The following is a 15760-nucleotide window of genomic DNA, read 5'->3' on the forward strand; positions in this document are numbered from 1 at the left end:
GCCCTTTCCTAACAGCCAAGAAGGAAATGGATTACCTGTGGCTGTGACTCAGAGACTTATGGCCAACAAGCCAAGTTACCTGCATGGAATTCTGCCAAGAAGTATTAGAGTAACTCCAGCTTTCACAGTGGTTTTACTAACGTTTGGAAAACAGGTAGGAATATCTGCAAAAAGTCAAGTGACAGTTTTAACTTTGAACAGCAAATGAAGTTAACAAAAAGATTTCCCAAAGTCAAAAGTGATTTAAATTGCTAGAATAAATCTTAAATGCCAGAATTCAGATTGGAGGCAGAAAGATCAGGAAGGACAGGGTTCTGCTGTGAGAGGAGCCTGAACTGAAACTGCAGTATAATGAAATTTTGGAGAGCAGAGGCACATTAGATATTTCATTTTCCCCTCACTCTTGCATTTTACATATGAGGAAACTCGGGTTCAGAGAGCTTCTATGTCACTATATGACTTAACTAAGATCCTATACTTAATGTCAAACCTAATAGGTTCTGGAGTCCCTGAGGACTAGTTCGGGGACACTGAAAATACAGAAATAGATGCAAGAGGTACTGCAATGAAAAACCAATGCTGATTAAGAACAACTGAAGAAGCCGCAACTTAGTGAAAAAGACACCAAACAGTAATCAGGTATTGGCATGATCGACCACTAATTTTAGTGCTTTCTTCCCCATGGAAGGCTCTTTTTAGCTTTTTCTTGCGTTAGGACCTTATTTTTTTTAAGTACATTCTAATCATCCTTTCTATAGTCATGTCTACAGAGAACCAAAAACAACAGACACAGTGGTTTTTACCACTACAAATTGTCAAGAAAATGACATAATCTGTACTGTTCTTCTTATTTAAATAGGAAGTCCTTAGAAATGTTATTCAATTATTTGTACATCTCTAGAATGATTTAAGATAGGGACTTCTAATTACTTCTAGTTATAAACTGAGAACAGATTTTAAGCTGAATCGAATCATTGTTAGATTCTAATATTTTCATAAACTTTATCTAAGGAGCTGAAGGTCTAGAAACCTGCAGTAAAAAGAAAGGGGCACCTTGGCTGTATTGTTAATATAGATAAATCTTAACTCTTACAGAACACTTTCCAAAGTTTTTTAGTATCACATGAAAGTAGGGAAAAGACTTCTGGGAAGTTTTCTGCTGTTTAATAAGGAATTTTGTGTATTGGAATGTCATTAATATTATTGAATCAAGAAAAATGGATCTGTGGTCTGTATATTTAAAGTTCATTTAAATTGTTAAATGATTATCTCAGATGTCACTATCTTGGACATTGTACAAATAAAACACCTTCAATATAACTATTATTTTGGTGTTTTGTGCTCATAGATACCGAAAGAGTGATTTAAGATGCATTTGAAAAATATATCTCGGTGGCTCATGCCTATAATTCCAGCACTTTGGGAAACCGAGGCAGGCAGATCACGAGGTCAGGAGTTTGAGACCAGCCTGGCCAACGTGGTGAAACACTGTCTCTACTAAAACTACAAAAATTAGCCAGGTGTGGTGGCAGGTGCCTGTAATGCCAGCTACTCGGAATGCTGAGGCAGGAGAATTGCTTGAACCTTGGAGGCGAAGGTTGCAGTGAGCTGAGATCATGCCACTGCACTCCAGCCTGGGCGACAAGGGCAAGACTGTCTCAAAAAATAAAAATAAAAATAAAGAAAGGATATTCCCAAGAAAAGCTAAAAAGAAGCATAACATTGGTTCTAAATCATGCTAATAGGTGATCTCAATTTGGCATCTTTTTTACTAATTCATAATTTATTCAACTGTTGTTTATCTACAATTGTTTTGTCATAGTCTTGGATTAAAACACAATGTCCATTGACATGATGTAAAGCCATGGTAAAATTTACCGGAGCCCCTGATTTAAGCGCTCTATTAAATGAATCCAAAGAGATTAAATGAAAGAAGTGGACCTTATCCTTTTTATTTTCATAATTTTCATTTTATGAGAGAAATTATTTTAATTTTACATGACCATTTTGGTATTTCAATAATACTGAGAATAAACCATTTGAAAATAAGCCAGTGGTAGTAGTATATAAAAGCATTTGACATAAAGGAGAAAATGTCTAACATATTTTGAACATCTCTTGAAAAGGATATGATAAATATTAAGTATTACAACAACATAATTTGTTTTGCTGTTGATAACCAAAGTCCATAGGATAAAACCTCATCTGAAGGCTGTCTTCAGGAGACAGAATATACAGAAGTATCAATGGCTATTTATGAACTATGAACTCAAAACCATAAGAGTATATTTCAGAAAACAAGAACAGCATAATACATCACTTATCTTTTAGATATTCATAATTTGAATGTTCCATAGCCATAGCATTTGAAATAGGAAGCATCAAAGAAGAGTTTGACAGCGGATATTTAAGGACTAGGTCTTGTTTCTTAAGCATGAAATGGCAACAGCAGTGACCGAGCAAGTGTTGAATTCATTCTGCCAGGATTTGGGAATAAATTGACGAAGTTCCAAGCAGAGTGACTCTGCATATCACTCCCATCTCCAAGGAGCTGCCACAGCAAGGGCTCTCAGTTATGTTTCCAGTCGAATTATCAGAAAGTAAATGTTAAATCAGAGCACGAACTTACCCTTCAGAGAACTTCCATATTACTCATGGTATTTGGACAATTCTAACCCCAAATCATGCAAGGGAGGCCTGGAAACAACCAGAGTTCACCTTCAGTTGCTGGCACTTGAAACGTACTGGAGCCAACCTACTAAATGCCAACATATTTTCTTGTATTCTTTTTTTTCTGTTTAAAATTTATGTCAATATGCACTAATTATTTTATCACAAAAGGATTAAGTCCTTTAAAATGCATGAACACATTTAGAATTTTTGTTTTATTTATCAACTTCCAGCCTATATATGTTTTTGTATTATATATTCTAGTGTTACATATGTCAGGCCTCTCTGAGTCTTCCTCCTCATGTGCCATGCTGGCTGCAGCTTCTGCTCTCCTGTGGTGTTACATACCTGTCCTACATGATTGCAAATTATCTAATTGCAGATATTCTCATTGTACTGATAGTAAAAGAAAAAGGCAAAGTCACTCAGGTCTGAGAGTTATAAACCTGAACAGAAACCTTGGTAATCTCTAGGTATGAATAACCTTAATAATCTTTTATTCAGGCAACATAATATTACCCATTATAATTCCATTAATGCTATGTATAGCATCTTCTTTTAATCACTGAAAGATGAAATACTATGAATTCACAGCACCATGTAAATTCCAGTTTTGGATGAAGTTCTGTAATTGTTTAATCACAAACACACAGACCCATGAAGAACCAGTTTGTTAAGAGAGAGAGGGAGAGAGGAAGAGAGAACTTCCATTTGATCCTGAATAATGTTATATAAATATATTTAGTATCACTTCTGTGAGAAAACAATAGTATAATTAAATATATAGTCTTATTAAACATCAAAATCTCTATTTTATTTGTAAAAAATATTTGGGATAAGGGAGAGAGCTCAGATGAAAGAGAGTAATAGCCGGAATTGAACATTTGCTAGTCATTCATTTAACCGGTACTCACTGAACAAACGGAAAGCACTTGAAGGGGAAGAGAGATTCCTTTCTTTTCCCTAGACTTCAACCTTTCTACTTCATAAAACTAGACCTCTTAAATGTTTATGTGCCCACTTTCCTAGACAAACATTTATACAATCACACTGGTTGGTGCCAGCATGCGTGTGCTATTGTTGGGGATGTTGTTGATAGGGAAATGGTACAAAAGGTGGGCAGAGAGCAGAACTGTGACCTATATAAATGGAGAGAAATTGGGGCAACTTTCATTAGTTTATTCATTCATGGGTCCATTCATTGATTTATTCACTCTTTATTTCAAGTAACATATTTCTTGAGAACCTGCGGTGTTGCAAGCATTGAGCTAACATAGCCATTCTCCTTTCAGATAGCTAACTAGCCAGCTGAAAATGAGTTGCTGTAATTTTATAGAGGAAATAACTCAAAGAACAACTTGTAGTATTTTCAGTCATTTTTGTAGTTTGCTTCATTAACATAAAAATGTATTTTTTAAAAAACGGAAAAAAAAACTGAGTGGTGCAACGAAAATCAAAAATACTTTCCTAATTACAGATGTCCATCTGTGGGTCTACTACTCTTAAATCACCAGTGATTAAATTCTAATTGTAGCAGAGAAACAAGCTTCTAGGCAGCTTAAAAAAAAAAAGCAAACAGTGAAACAGAGCACAATGAATACGGGTAACTTATCTATTTCAACATTTAAGCTATATCTAAGAGCGAGCCTGTCTCCTTGCACACCTTTTCTCTGCTTTCAAGAAATAAGACAGAGTTTTCAATGAAGTTACGAATCTCTTATCCAAACAGGGAGCTTGAGTATGAAATATGCATGTTAGCAAGTGATAAACACTTTGAAAGGAAATTTTGATACATTTTCTCATTTGAAGCCAGTTCCTTTTAAGAAGTTACACGTTTTATGTGTAATTACATAAAAACTATTCTATAGAAAAAAGTAAATCTCTTCTCCAGAGTTAACGAGATCCTTTCTTTGCAAGAAGTAGAGAGTAGAGTGCATTCCTGCTCTGCAATCCTGAGTTTTTCTCAGGGGCATGTAACAGTATCTGAGCCTGCAAGGGCACCCTTCATCCTACCAATTTCTCAGCCCATTACTAGAGTACCTTAGGCATCAGCTGAGGGGCCCTGCCTTTTTCAACTCAATGGAATGGACTTGAGCCTTATCCCACAAGTGGTGGGAACCCCATGTTCCTCATTCTTACCATAAGTTCTGACGGGGGAGGGGAAGGTGAGGATGGTGTGTGCTTTTCCTGGTCAATTCTGACTCTGAATTGCTTCTTCTAAGGTTATGTTATGAATTGTGATGCTTTCCCACAAGAGCTGTGTCTGTATCCTGCCACACAACCCCTGAAGCTGAATAAAGAACTTTCTCCTTGATTCTCCCAGCCCTCCAAAAACATCAGGTAAGTGTGTAGCACTTTCTATTAAAGGTTTGGGGATAACAAGGCAATTTATACAGTTATCCCAGTAGTGTTGCTGCTTCAGAGCTTTCCTCAAATTTTTATTCCTTTCACTTTATTAGACAGAAGAGTTATGCTCTCCACCCTCGCATAACCACAGACACATCCACAGGCTGGCGTAAACGGGGCTATCTAGTCTTGCTCTTTCCCTGTAGTGGTACCAGAGAGAGCCATTGAAATCCAGATCTTCGCTTTAGTCAGCCCCAGTTAGACTCTCCAGGGAAGGGAATGGTATTGATTGACTTCTATTGATATGAGTTTGTCACTCCCCATATAAAGCAAAGTAGCTATAGTTCCTTTGGGTTTAAAATAACCATTTGATTTATTTCCATTATACTAGATGGCCTTCAGTATTACAGATTTTGCTTTGCCTGCCACAGGATCACAAGCAAAGCCTTCTCCATACGGACAGGCTTGGAGACCAGCCTCAAGACTTAAACTCTCATTGGTCATGTCAGGATACTGTAATTAGGGAAGAAAAAGAAACCTACAGTTTCTGGATTATTTACTTTGTGTCCCCATGAGCCACCTATATTCACAACAACAAAGCAAAATAAGTGCTCATGTTCCCTATTTTATAGATAAGGAGACTGAGGTCAGAGAAATAACTTGCAGAAGTTTACATGGGAAATGGGAGCAGGGCCAGATGTGGAACCAAGATCTGCCAGCTGGCAAAGCTATGTGCCCTTTCCATCATATCCCGGTTCTAGGAGAAAAAGATGTTAAGCTGTATTTTCCAAAGTATTTGACCTCCCAACCCTGGGAAACTTTGTTTTTCAGACTTTCTCAAACAGCCTCTCAGATTCTCCCAGCAGGTGATGAGGTCCCATTGTAAATGACCCAAGGACATATAGCTTGTGACTTCAAAGAAGCCCTCTTCAACCCAGAGCAAATTCAGGCCTTCATTCCAGGGGTCTGTAAGCAAGTACTGAGTTAAGAGATATCCTAAAATAAATTGGTAAATTGCATGTTTGAAGTAAACTAAAAACAAAATTTCAGGATTGATGCCGGCTTTGGAGGAGATGGGAAAATCATTTGTTTGGAGAAAAGAAGCATGTTATGCTGGTAGATGTGTGCACATATGCTTCTATTGGTGGGTACACGCATTCCTACTTTTCCTGCCATGTCTTTAGAAAACCACTTAGAATGTAGAATGTAGTAGAGAAATGTAGCATTGTAGCTTTCCTACAGTTTGTGTTTATTTTCTTTATTGCAGTAATATATATATACATATATATATATAAAAACACACAAAATTAATTTCTGAGTGCACAATTGAGTGGCATTGCATCTATTCACATTGTTGTGCAGCCGTCACCACTATTTAACTTAGCATAATGTTTTCAAGATTTGTGCTACTGTTTTAATTGTTTGCCTTGTTGCAGTTCCTCTTTGCCAATCCTGGATAATGGCAACAACTTCTTTAGTGACATGCTGCATGCTCTGTTTGGTCATGTCCAGAGACACTCAAGATAAAGAAATTTGATAAATACACAGATTAACTCAGCCAAAATAACATGGTTATTTTCATGAATATTGCACTTGGGCACATCAGCAAAATTCAGAAGTGACAAAAGGTGAGCATTGTATATGAATTTTGCATATGTAAATAGTAATATTTCGACACTAGGAAGAATATTTTAAGTTGAAATGTCTATATTTTAATTTAGTGAAGATTTGGCAAGCCCCTGCTATATTAACGATATCAAGATAATAAGATAAAGATCCCACTCTCCAGAAAAATGTAAAATTATACATGTGTCTTGTGCCCATCATTAGCCATCATTATGAACATCACTCTGAACTGTTATGCAGAGTAAGATAACGGGAGGGTTAAAAATGAAGGTTTTACTGCTCACATTGAATATTATTCTTAGAAAAGAAAGTCATTTCTATTATAGAGGAGGCATTGTGGTCTACTATAATGGCAAGCATATTAAAAACAATGTATTCCTAGGGAAATAATGCTTAGAGCATAGTCAACAAAATAGGCAGGCAGCTGAAAAAAGTTAAAATGTCATATTTTATTAATTCTAAGACACATTTCCCCCTGCTTTTAGATCTCTCAAATTGAAAGGCATCTTACAACCTATAGATGAAATCTAGTAAAGAGAATAAGATAAAAAGTATCTTAGTTTCTTTCCTGGGGTTGTTTGCCTTTCTTTTAAGGGAAGGTTTGTTTGACTTTTGTGTTTTGTTTGTAACAGCTTGTTTATGAATCTTCCCTTTTCTAGTGTTAATGATTTTGTGAGCCTAGAATTTAAATGGTGCAAAACTCTGACTTTTGTTTTTATTCTTTGTTCTGACCATTACTGGGGGGAGTACAAGACACTGAAGCAGAAACAAGGTCTGAAAGTGGCGTTGTGGACCCTGCTCCTCTGTGGAGGACTCTGGTACCTGTCTGTGTCTGAATCTTGCCACTTCCACTTACCTAGCTTTGCAATCTGGAACAGATTAACTTTAGCCTCTCTGTGCCTCAGTTTCTTCGAGTGCTGAATAATGGTATCTACCTCAGAGTGCTGCTATGAGGGTTGAGTTTCATATAAGTAAACACTTAGAATAATGCCTGGCACATACTAAATATTCTCTCAACTGTTAGCTGTTACCATTGTGCCTCATTTCCTTGGTGATCTCTTTAGATCCCTGTGTTTAACTACGTCCTCATATTCTGGATGACTCCTAAAATGCTATCTTCAGCGTGGACCTAGCCCCTGAAATCCAGGTGTCTCTATCCAACTGTTTACTCTATTTGGCTATCTAAAGTTGTCTCAAAATTAACAGGTCTCTAAAAGAACTCAAATTTTTTTACCTTCATTAAATGGTTTCTCCTCCAATTTTCCCAATCTGCATAAATGGCCCCAGATCGTCTGTAAACCACTCTCTTTATCTGCCACATTCCACAGTTGGGCTATCAGCAAAGTCTGGCAGCTCTGCCTTCAAAATACGTCTAGATCTGACCATTTCCCCTGACCATCATAGCATTTACTTTGATTCAAAACATTGACTCCTTCCTGAACAACCGGAGTAGCTTCCTACTGATCTCTCAGCTTCCCCCTTGCCTCCTATACTCTTTTATCCAGAACGATCCCTTCACATTATGAACCATCATCATGTTTCTCCTTTGCTCAAGACCCTCTAATCACTTTTCATCTCACTCAGAGTAAAAGCTTTAGTCCTAGGGAAGCCCACACAGCGGCATCTGTCTTGGTTCCATGCTACTTCTTGCTCCTCCTCTTCCCCATCTTGACTCTGCTCCAGCCACACTGATTTCTATAAATGGCTCATGCACCATCCTGCTCTTGCTATTCCTTCCACAAATGGTCAGAAAGTTTTGCTTGTTTATTTTCTTCGTGTCTCTTATCAAATAGACCTTCCTTCCCTGACTACCATGAGGAAACAGTATTCATTTCCCTCCCCCCAGTCCTCTGTTTCTTTCTTCATTTTATTTTTCTTCCTCACACTTATCACCACCTGATATGTTATCTATTTATCTGTCTTTCTACTTGAGATCAGGGACTTTTTGTTCACGCTGTATCCTTGGGGCCTAGAACTGTATCTGACACGTAATAGGGACTTAGTAAATATTGAATAAATGAATGAATAAAATAACTGGTATGTTTTGAAACATGACTTTGTTGAGACCCTCCTTAAAATGTCTGGATTTCCAACTGCAAATAGATTTGCAGTTATTATATGGATTCGTGAAAATTTTAAGATTGGATTAGAATGGATTTTTTAAGTCAGCAGTTTTTGTTTGTTTGTTTTTGTTTGGTTGTTTGTTTCTATCATGTTTTCCTCCAGAGATTTGGGTGCTGTTTCTCTTATTCACTTGTTCAGAGCCAGTGAATGTTACCCTTTAGTTTGCCAAAGTGATTGCTGAGTGATGAGGCATTTCATCCTTCAGGGAGCTTTAAGTACCGCCTGCACACTATGTACAGTCACTGCTGGCTATGATCAAAACTACGGAATTGATCAAGTCAGAATCTCCTACTAGGAAGTACAGGCAAGGGGCGTTCAGACTCTGGGTCAGCTCTGGGAGCCTTTCAAATCTTCCCATTGGCACCTGTGTTAAGTGAGACACCCAAGGGAGTCTGCTGCTGTCTAATACACCAAAGGATTCCCACAGAACTTCACCCACAACTCTACAGAGATCCAGGTCTCTCTGCTGATGGAGCTCATCATAGACTTTTATAACTTAAGTTCTAATAAAATATTATTTGAACCAAGAGAAAAATTCCCTGTGGGTTTTACTGCTGCAGCGAGAGCAGTAAAGAATTTGGCTTTTTCTCATTAGGGTGATTTACCTTTTCAGGCTATAGAACCATTGCCTAGCAATGAGTTAAGAGCTTGAAATCAGAGTGATCTGGATTCAAATCTTTGCTAAGATGATTACTACCTGAGTGAATTTAGACAAGTTACCTCATTTTTCTAAGCTTCAGTTGTTTAAATCAGTTAAATGACCAGTTGGCTATCTCACTGAAACCCTACTGGCCAAGTACTTAGTAAATCACCTGGCTTAGCTGGTTGCTGTCATTTTTATCTTTTAAATGCCTTCCTTTGCTTTACATAATCACTAAAAGTATTCAGAAAAGTATTCTACTTTAAATATAGCATGATTTTTATTCCTGATTTATGATGTGCTAAAATGTACAACGCATTACATCCCAGTGAAAAGTAACTTCATAGTTTCCTAAATTATCTTAAGGTGCCATAATCTATATTACTTAGATTTCAAGTGTTATTTTATAATCATAAAACGAAATAATGTGAAAATTCTATTTTATATTTATATATAAATATGATGGCTTATTTTAAATCAATTTAATATAAAAGCAGAAAGCATATTCTGACAAATATATATATATATGTGAAGTTTTAATGTGAAGACCCTAGCTGAGTTCAGGGCACATAATAGATATTTAAGAAATGTTGACGTCCCCTCACCCCAACATCTACATAAATTTTAACATAACCTGAACTTCATATAGTGGTCCATGACAAAGATATTAGTTTTTTAATGTTTTGAATATTAAAATAGTTTCTATTTTTAATATTGCCACTTGGGTATTTGACATCTACAATTTCTAGTGCAGAAAATAAGAGTTGTGTCTATATTTTATTATCCAGAGTGGTCGCTTTAAATTGTGAATCATTATCTTGTCATTGCTTTGTAAAAATGTCTGCTGTCTGCCAAGATTCAGCCATTCATGTATTAATGCAGCCAATATTTATTAAGTGCCTGCCGTGTACCAGGTACTGCTCTAGGTGGTGGGCATACAAGTATGAACAAGAGAGACAGGGTCTGTCTCTCTCAAGAGTGTTAAATTCTAATGTGGAATGACAGATCATAAACAAGCAAAGAAATAAACAACCAAGATAATTTCAATTTTTTCATGAATGGTAGAAAAGGCTGAAGAATCAAGGATAGGGATGTTCCTTTAGATAACTGGTCAGAAGCGGCCTCCCAGAGATGGTGCCCTCTGAGTCAAAACCTGAAATTTGAGTTAAAGTAGCCAGCCTGGGAGAGTCAAGGAAAAGCACTGCATTTAGAGGGAAGCGCAAACCCAAGGCCCCTGAACCAGATAAGAGTTTAGGGTGTTCAAAGGCCAGTGGGTGGGACCAGTCTGGTTGAGCACAGTGAGGGGCACTGACAGGAGACAGTGAGTGTACCACTGCACTCCAGCCTGGGTGACAGAGTGGGACCCTGACTCGAAACAAACAAAACAAAACAACGACACAAACATAATTTCACTACCTGTTAAAAAAGATAAACGTGGCAGTTGGGTGCTTAATCCACTGCAGAGACAGTAGGAGATTGTCACCAGGACATATAGCATCACGTAGTCCAAAGAAGAGTGTTCAGATTTCATTCTAAATTCAATCAGAAGCTGAAAGAGCATTTTAAATAGGAAAATAAAGATACTTTTACTTTGGGAGGCCAAGGCAGGTGGATCACTTGAGCCCAGGAATTCTAGACCAGCCTGGACAACATAGCAAGACACCATCTCCACAAAAACAAACAAACAAATAAATAAATAAATAAATAAATAAAGGGATAGTGGTGTGTGCCTTTGGTCCCAGCTACTCAGTAGGCTGAGGTGGGAAGATCACTAAAGCCTAGGCGGTCAAGGCTGCAGTAAGCCATGATTGCACCATTGCTCTCCAGCCTGGGTGACAAAACAAAACAAAAACAATAAGACAAACATAATTTCACTGCCTGTTCGAAAGATAAACTTGGTAGTTCGGTGCTTACACCACTGCAGACAGGAACAAAAGTGAAAGCTAGAAGCTCAGATTGGTGGTGATTTCAGTAATCCAGGCTAGAGATGGGGGACACCTTGCTGGTTTAGACCAAGGAGGTGGTAGGAAAAATAGTCACTGAGGGATCAAATCTGACAGATAAAGGGGGAAAAATCAAAGACCCCTGGATTTTCAACTTGAGCAGGTAAGGAAAATTGGGGATGGGAGAAATCTTAGCACAGGTTTTGACAAGACAGGGAATTATCATAAGTCTTGTTTTTGATATGTTAAAACATTTTTATACAAGTAAAAATGTCAAATATGCTGTTGGATTTGGGTCACGTCTGAGGAGATGCGTTTAGGAGCAATTGGCATCTGGTGGTATATAAATTCACAGGGCTAGGAGAAAGTATGGCTAGAGATCAAGCTCTGGAGCACTTCAACATTTAGAGGTCTCATTTGTAAGAAGCAATTAGCAAAGAAGATAGGGATGGAGCACACAGAGAGAGGGGAGAAAAACCAAAAACATGTGTCCTTGAATGATGATAACGACGATCATGATGATGATGATGGTGACGACGACTAGCAATTACAGTGCCAAATACTGCTCTGATTGCCTTACATTCAATCCCCTCAATTTCAAAAGGTAGGTACTATTATTACCCCCATTTTACAGATGGGGAAACTGAGGCACAGTGGGGTTAAACACTTTTCCCAACTTTATACAGCTCAGAAGTGGCAGATGTAGGATTCAAATCAAAGTTATCTAAATCCAGAGGCTATGTTCTTAACAAGGACCTGATATCACCTCTCTGATTTGAGAGTGAAAAATTTGTTTTGTCTTTCTGAGGGGACAGAAAAAATATATCAAGCGTCACTGAGAGACAAAATAAGATGATAGGAAAATACCTGTTGGATTTATAATACGGAGGTAAGTAAGGTGGTGACTTTCATGGTAGTTTCTCAGTGGAGTATTAGTAATGGAAGCCAGATGGGTGGGGGTTAACAAGTGAGCAGGGAGTAGAAAGTGAAAGCCACAGCTTTAGACCACTCTTGTAAGAAGTTCTATCGTAGAGCAGAAAAAGAAATGGCGCTATAGCTAGAAAGGCATTTGGGACTCAGGGGAGGTGTGCTGGTGAGGACCTCAGGAAGGCAGACCTCAAGATGGAAACAGAAGTACAAGAGATTTATCGGGATAATGATTTTGAAATATAAGGGAGAGAAGCAGCAGAGTAGACAGGGAAAGCCTTTAGATCATGACATGAAAGGTGTGAAAAGTGAGGGGCAGGAAGGAGGATTAAGTAGGAAAAGCCTGTGACTAGGGTGCAGCTCTGAGAAAGTCTCAGCCAGCCCAAACAGGGAGCGCTGTCATAAAGACTGCCCACAGGGGAGCCTGTGAGTTGGAACGGCCAGGAATTAGGAGCCTTGTAGTGATTGTGCTCAGTCCTTAGCTAGGAGTTATGTCAGGAAAATTCTGGCCTTAGCTTAAATGCTGTGGTGGATCCCAAAGGTGCCATAGCTGGAGGCTGTCACCTAATTGCATTCCTTGCAGCTGATCAACAAGGCCTTTGCTAGAGGGAGACCCAGGTAGCACACTCCCTGGCCACCACAGGAGGGTTATACGTTTTATATATAAGGGTTCTATATTGTTGGTATGCTCATGGAATCAAGGTATAACAGAGCTAACACCATCGCTTAATTTACAAAATTTAGCAAATAACTTAATTTTGTTTTATTGATGCTTCTAATACCAACATTTCTTGACAGAAGAAAAATATTTCCTAATATTCATTTAAATGGTGCCAACAAAAGTATTTTTAAATATATAAAAATCATTTTCCTAGAAGATATCTCATTGACTATCAAATCTAGACACTTAACTTCCATAATTCAGTAGCAAAAACCAAACAAACAGAAAACCAAATAACCTGATTTTAAAAATGGGCAAAGGACTTGAATAGACATTTCTTTAAATTTCTATTCTATAAATTCTATGAAGACATACAAATGGCCAACAGGTATATGAAAAGGTGCTCAACATTGCTAATCGTCAGAGAAATGCAAATCAAAACCAAAACAAAAATATCACTTCATACCTGTTAGGGTGGCAGTTTTTAAAAATATTGACAAAGATGTGGAGAAATTGGAACCCTTTTCTATTATACTGTTGGTGGGAATGTAAAATAGCACAGCCACTATAGAAAACAGTATGGAGATTCCTGAAAAAATTAAAAACAAAACTACCATATAATCCAGCAATCGTACTCTGGGTATTTATCCAAAAGAATTAAAATCAAGATCTCAAAGAGATATTCACACTCTCATGTTCACTCCAGCATTATTCACAATAACCAAGATACAGAAAAACTCTTAATGTCCATCAAAGGATGAAAGAATAAAGATATTGTGGTATATACAGACAATGGAATATTACTCAGCCTTGAAAAAAGAAAATCTTGCCATATGTCATGACATGGATGAACTCTGAGAACATTATGCTAAGTAAAATAAGCCAATCACAGAAGAACTAATACTGTATAATTCTTCTTATATGATGTGTTGAAAATAGCCAAAACCATCGAAGAAGAGAGTAGAATGGTGACTGCCAGGGGCTGGGGAGAGGGAGAAATGGAAAGTTTAGTTGATATACGGTTTGTTATGAAAGAGGAAGCACTAGAGATCTGCTGTACAACATTGTGCCTGTAGTTAACAATACTGTATTGAACACTTTAAAATTTGTTAAGAGAACAGATCTCATTGTTAAATCTTCTTCTATGATAAGCTGTTTGAAAAATCTGGACACTCAAGTTTGAGCAAACAAAGTGAAGGTTCATAAATTGGGATTCCTCAGCTTGGACCTGTCTGAATTCACGTGGCCTAAATAGGGATAAGAAGCAAAATTCTGATGTATAGCATGCCCACAGACTTAACTGTCACATTTCAAAAGTTTAGCTAAATTCCATAATCGGGTACGGACTTGAAAAGCTTCCTTGTAGACATTTAATTTTATCTAATGAACACAAAATAAGTAAATGCCATTAAAGCTGTTTTTTCTTACTGTGACCCTAAAATGGTAATTTAAAAATACAAGTGAAAAGCTTGAATGACCAGACACCAAGGCAAATTGTGTAATATCACAGAATTAAACTATAAACTATTTTTTAAATCTAGAAACCCTTTTTTAGTAATGAAATGACATTAAAGCAATCCACAAACATGGGTCAAAAAGTATTGAGAAACGACCTCTACATAAAACACTAGGCTTGTTGCCTGCTTAATTGGATAGAAGGTCAATTGCATCAGCTGTGTAAAAGTTAAGAATTGGTGTTGTGTTTGTTTCACTTGGGCTGAAAGACCAACTGAATGCTATGGATTGATTATTATTCAAATATATACACACACACACACACACACACACACACACACACACACCACTCCCTCTCTCAACCAAATGTCCTTCAGTGACAGACTAGATTAAGAAAATGTGGCACATATACAACATGGAATACTATGCAGCCATAAAAAAGGATGAGTTCGTGTCCTTTGTAGGGACATGGACGCAGCTGGAAACCATCATTCTCAGCAAACTATCACAAGAACAGAAAACCAAATACCGCATGTTCTTACTCACAGGTGGGAATTGAACAATGAGATCACTTGGACACATGAAGGGGAACATCACACGCCAGGTCCTATTGTAGCGGTGGTGGCGGGAGGGATAGCATTAGGAGATATACCTAATGTAAATGACGAGTTAATGGGTGCAGCACACCAACATGGCACATGTATACATATGTAACAAACCTGCATGTTGTGCACATGCAGGTCTAAGTACCCTAGAACTTAAAGTATAATGAAAAAAAAATACAAAAACTCTCAGATTACCAAAAAAAGACAAGATTGTTAATATTAGGTCAAAATGTACACATATTTGAATCAACATATTTGTGTGCATGTGAAAAAATAATATATTAATTTTCAGTGTTAATGGGCCTCCTGTTAGAAGTAGAATAATTCCTGACATGTTAGTTGCTTGGAGGGTTTTTGGTGAGAATTATTCTAGTAATCTGAGGTAGTGTTATGGCAATACTATAGGAGCATACAAAAATATTCACAGCTACCCTGTTCCCTGGGAATTTGGACAGGTAATCCCATATGGTTCATAGGACTTGTTATGTATGGCAGGGAATGATTCCAAAACAATAGAAACCACCAAGGCATAGTAAGAGGGAGTTAAAAATGAAGAGAACTTTGCTTTTCTGATGAAAACAGGGCTACCGGCAATTTTGGCCAGTGGTTGCCAAAACCGTGTCCTCTTCAAATTAATTAAGATGCTAATTTTGTTCAAGAACTTGATCGTAGAAACATTTAGTTTATACAACTACTTGTTTCAAAACAATACCATAATAGTCTCATTGCAAATGTCTGACTGTGATGCTCCAGAGTTCAGCTA

This window comes from Macaca mulatta, chromosome 12 (assembly GCF_049350105.2).
Source record: "Macaca mulatta isolate MMU2019108-1 chromosome 12, T2T-MMU8v2.0, whole genome shotgun sequence".
Taxonomy (NCBI): Eukaryota; Metazoa; Chordata; class Mammalia; order Primates; family Cercopithecidae; genus Macaca; species Macaca mulatta.